Here is a 5,606-nt window from a genome sequence, read left to right as displayed (position 1 = left end):
TTTAATTTGTTCTAGTGTTTTTTGTACTTTTCCTGTTCTCTATTTTTGTGGAATTCTGGTTATTATTTTAACCCTTTGAACTAAATAAACCATCTCTCCATTTCTGGGCCATTCGAGGATGAAGCCTGCCGTCTGAGTAGGGGTTTGATGATTCTAAGCAATTACTAAAGTTATAAGTCCTAGCCAAAATTCTCATATCTAATTTAAACTTAAACAAAGAGCACACACAAAGTTTAGTTTAAAATCCTTAATTTTGGGCAGTCTGGAAGTGCACAAGCTGACCTTTATAACTTGTGAGAGTGACGTCACATACCATAATCAAATAAATCAAAAACATATGGAAAAAATAAATGTAAAAAACATAAATAAAATTGCTTAATCACAGCAAGACTCTGGCTTGCCCAAGGGTGTCTGGCGCCGATCCTGGAGGGCTGCAGTGGCTGCAGGGTTTTCTTTCCTGCCATTTTTTTTTTATCAGTGCTCAGTTTCTGACTTCTTTATTCTTTCATTTTAATTGATTTGTTTTTTAAGACGCAGTCCTCTAAATTGTTTAAATTTTTCCTTAAATGTACCAAAAGGAAATCAGAAGTGAAGTGAGCCAACAGGTGACCAGCTAAATAGGGGCCTCAAACTCCAACCTGTTTCTTGTTGTTAATTAAACCTATTATTTCATTCTATGGTTTACTGCTGCTCTCATTCTGCTACAAGAAGACATTTCCAATGCTGTTGATTTTCTTTTGAGTTTTTTGGATCTGAGCAGATCGGCATTTCTGAGACCTTCACCTTCCTTTATTTTCAGTTATTGTACGATGGACACATGTTAGCTGGTTATGTGTTGGCTCTTTTTCAATTAAAATGAAGACAAAAGATGTTAATTAGCAGTAAAAACTGGTCACTAATTCAGAAAAATGTTAGAATGAAAATCTGGAGCCACTGCAGCTCTCCAGGATTGGAGCTGGAGACCCCTGGGCTGGACTGTCCAGTAGACTACAATGAGAAACTGCAGCTATTATAACCCAGTAGGACTGCATTTGTTCATTGTATGGCTAGATGGAATTTCCCCAAAGAAAAGACCCATGTTGTAAATGCTTAACAATAGAAGTTGAATATGGCTAATCACTGCCCATCTAAAATTCCAAGGTTTTCACTAGAAGGAAGAATGTAAAAGTACCACAAATTTCCATACCTTACGGGAGTGTACCTTGCTAATGCCACAGCATTTGTGACACTTCCAAAAGCATTGTCTCACTCTTGGCACACCCAAGTCCCGTCAAGTCCTGGGTTCTGCACCTTGGCCATCTTTTCAGTTGCTGTTTGCCAGTTAATTATGTAGTCCTTTTTTGATGTGATCAGGAAGGGAAAAAGAATGAGAGCAGCGCCTTTGAGGTTAAAGTGCTAGTGTTGTGCTTCACAGCAGATTTTGTTTTTAAGCCACTGATATTTTACATCATTTAGTTTATTTTTACGACTTATGTCTACTGTATATGGCAGGCAGTGTGGTGTAGTGGCCCTAGGACTTCAAATCTTGCTACTGACACTATGTGACCACAAGCAAGTCACTTCACCTGCCTGTGATCCATCTATCCATCCATCCATCCTCTTCCGCTTATCCGGGGTTGGGTCGTGGGGGCAGCAGCTTAAGCAGAGAGGCCCAGACTTCCCTCTCCCCGGCCACTTCTTCCAGCTCTTCCAGGAGAATCCCAAGGCGTTCCCAGGCCAGCCGGGAGATGTAGTCCCTCCAGCGTGTCCTGGGTCTTCCCTGGGGCCTCCTCCCGGTTGGACGTGCCCGGAACACCTCACCAGGGAGGCGTCCAGGAGGCATCCTGATCAGATGCCCGAGCCACCTCATCTGACTCCTCTCGATGCGGAGGAGCAGCGGCTCTACTCTGAGCCCCTCCCGGATGACTGAGCTTCTCACCCTATCTTTAAGGGAAAGCCCAGACACCCTGCGGAGGAAACTCATTTCAGCCGCTTGTATTCCCGATCTCGTTCTTTCGGTCACTACCCATAGCTCATGACCATAGGTGAGGGTAGGAGCGTAGATCGACTGGTAAATTGAGAGCTTTGCCTTACGGCTCAGCTCCTTTTTCACCACGACAGACCGATGCAGAGCCCGCATCACTGCGGATGCCGCACCGATCCACCTGTCGATCTCACGCTCCATTCTTCCCTCACTCGTGAACAAGACCCCGAGATACTTGAACTCCTCCACTTGGGACAGGAAGTCTCCCCCAACCCTGAGAGGGCACTCCACCCTATTCCGGCTGAGGACCATGCTCGGATTTGGAGAGGCTGATTCTCATCCCAGCCGCTTCACACTCAGCTGCGAACCGATCCAGAGAGAGCTGATCACAGCCTGATGAAGCAAACAGGACAACATCATCTGCAAAAAGCAGTGACCCAATCCTGAGTCCACTAAACCAGACCCCTTCAACACCCTGGCTGCGCCTAGAAATTCTGTTCATAAAAGTTATGAACAGAATCGGTGACAAAGGGCAGCCCTGGCGGAGTCCAACTCTCACTGGAGACCAAGCTCTGACACCGGTTGTACAGAGACCGAACAGCTCTTATCAGGGGGTCCGGTACCCCATACTCCCGGAGCACCCCCCACAGGATTCCCCGAGGGACACGGTCGAACGCCTTTTCCAAGTCCACAAAACACATGTAGACTGGTCGGGCAAACTCCCATGCACCCTCCAGGACTCTGCTAAGGGTGAAGAGCTGGTCCACTGTTCTGCAACCAGGACGAAAACCACACTGTTCCTCCTGAATCCGAGGTTCGACTATCCGACGGACCCTCCTCTCCAGAACCCCCGAATAGACTTTTCCAGGAAGGCTGAGGAGTGTGATCCCTCTATAGTTGGAACACACCCTCCGGTCCCCCTTTTTAAAGAAGGGGACCACCATCCCGGTCTGCCAATCCAGAGGCACTGTTCCCGATGTCCATGCGATGTTGCAGAGACGTGTCAACCAAGACAGTCCTACAACATCCAGAGCCTTAAGGAACTCGGTATCTCATCCACCCCCGGGCCCTGCCACCAAGGAGTTTTTTGACCACCTCGGTGACTTCAGTCCCAGAGATGGGAGAGCCCACCTCAGAGTCCCCAGGCTCTGCTTCCTCATTGGAAGGCATGTTAGTGGGATTGAGGAGGTCTTCGAAGTACTCCTCCCACCGACCCACAACGTCCCGAGTCGAAGTCAGCAGCGCACCATCCCCACCATATACGGTGTTGACACTGCACTGCTTCCCCCTCCTGAGACGCCGGACGGTGGACCAGAATCTCCTCAAAGCCGTCCGAAAGTCGTTCTCCATGGCCTCTCCAAACTCCTCCCATGCCTGAGTTTTTGCCTCAGTAACAACCGAAGCCGTGTTCCACTTGTCCTGCCGGTACCTATCAGCTGCCTCCAGAGACCCACAGGACAAAAACGTCCTATAGGACTCGTTCTTCAGCTAGACGGCATCCATCACCACCGGTGTCCACCAACGGGTTCGGGGATTGCCGCCACGACAGTTCGATGGTGGGGGAAGATGCCGGTCAGACCTGGTAGGCCCAAACATGTTGTGAGGGTCTGCTGGGAACGGCTGGCAGAGTCCCCTGTCAGAAGTAGCTTCAACTCTCACCTCCGGCAGAACTTCAACTACGTCCCGAGGGAGGTGGGGGACATTGAGTCCTTTGAACTGTGTCCTCTTCCACCTGACTCCAGCCACTGAATGGAGGGAGGCGGCCCCCTTTATGTTCACCAGGTGTCTCCTGATGAGCTTCCGGCGCCACTTCCTGGTGTGGCAGAAGTGCTGCACGAGCACCCAGAAGCACTCCGGGTGTCCTTGGTATTCCTTCTGCCAGCACCTCTGGGTGTGGCGGAAGTGCTGATGTTCAGGGCTTCTCAGGTGTTCGAGCGCCCCCTGGCGGTGACCACGGGCCCCTATAGGGTTGACCTTCATGCTCCATTCCCGTGGCCCCCATACCAACCAGGGCAGCTGCCCTCTTGTGGTCCGGAGGAGGCGTAGTTCCTCTTCCGGTCCTTCCAAGCGTCCTGGCTGGGTAAAGCCCCCAGCCGCTCGCCACACACTATACAGTATATTATGTGATTATGTGCTTTCAAACCTTCTTTATGAGTTCCAAATTTAGTAATTACATACATTTAAAGTCTGAAATTTTGAGACTGAATGTATTTTATGAATCACGTTTGTGCTATGGCTGTGCACTGTTGGGTGAGTCCAGGCCAAAGACTCGAGACTTTACTTCAGTAGTAAGTCCAGTTTCTGTTTGGTCCAAAGGTTTAAACCCTGTTTTGAGATGATGGCTGTGACTGATGCTTTTTCAAGCATGCAAAAGAAATGGGCAATTGAGTTTTAAGTAAAGCTAGGCAAAAGTGGTTAAGACTTTTGAAAAGCTGAATCACGTTTCTAAAACAGAGATAATGAGTAGGTAGAATTTCATAACTTCAAAAAATGTGATGTAAAACTACGACAGCTGCTTTGAGGGAGATGCCAAAATATTTGCTTTTGCATGATTCTGGGAAATTATTATAGTGCTACAAGAAGGGTACAGAGTGTGAAACTGAAAAGGTTCTCAACCCCAGGAAGTCTTTGTGCATGAGCTTTAAAACTTTTCAATCAACCCATGAATGTACAGTGCATTTATATGTTTTGGCGATGTCATCCCAGGGTTGAATTCCTTGAGATGAATGAACTTCCACTCTCTGGAGCCTGACAGCAAGATGAGGCCTCGTCATGACTGGCTGGTATGATTTGTCATGAATGGGAGTCTGAGGATCACCTTCCAGGCTCAGATAAGGTATGCAATAACCACAAGGGGGGGGGGGCCAACACTAACAATACCAACTCCGAGAAGCCACCCAGGGAGGGCACCTCAGCCACGACCCTGCAAAGTCACAGCTCCCTCAATTAAGCCACACCTTTTCCAGGTGCGATGATATAAATCTGAGTACTCCCGGAAAATGGTCAGTCAGAGGAACTACGTCAAATTTGACAGAGCTCACAGATCCAAGCTGTTCAAGAGAGCTGATAATTAAGAGAAGTTTAAGGTATTGCACCCGTTTGCCATTGCTCCAAAACACGCTCATTTTTATCCTTTATTTTGGACAGTAAACGGGGAGACCGTGTTGGCACTCCAACTTTTCTTTGGTTCTCCTCTCCCTGATTGCCTTCCACAGATGGTATCTTTCTTTATCCCCTACTCTTTCACAGTTAATGAGGATCTGTTGAGGAGTTTGTTTTGTTTTATTTTCATTCCAGTTCAATTTTTTTTCTTACAAGAGTCCGTCTCACTTATAAGCACAGACCTTTGATGTCCCTTTGTTCAAGAATAGAAAAGTAGGCAAACATGCTTTTTGATTACACCATACACAGACACACATACATACACATGTCCACGTGTTCGAGTCAAAGCCCACACAGTCAAAGAGGAAGTGAGACAAAACTCCAGCGCAGCAGAAAATCAGCAGCGGCTGACACATTGAAGAAACAACTACATTACTTTTCAGGATGTCTGTTTAGTTGGTAAACAGATGAGGTAGCCAATGGTATGTCCCGTGATCTGTTTCATGGTCACATCCAAGTACAGTAGGTTAGAAGTAAACTG

Source organism: Polypterus senegalus, chromosome 10 (genome assembly GCF_016835505.1).
Source record: "Polypterus senegalus isolate Bchr_013 chromosome 10, ASM1683550v1, whole genome shotgun sequence".
NCBI classification, from domain to species: domain Eukaryota; kingdom Metazoa; phylum Chordata; class Cladistia; order Polypteriformes; family Polypteridae; genus Polypterus; species Polypterus senegalus.
This window is presented reverse-complemented; position numbering follows the sequence as displayed.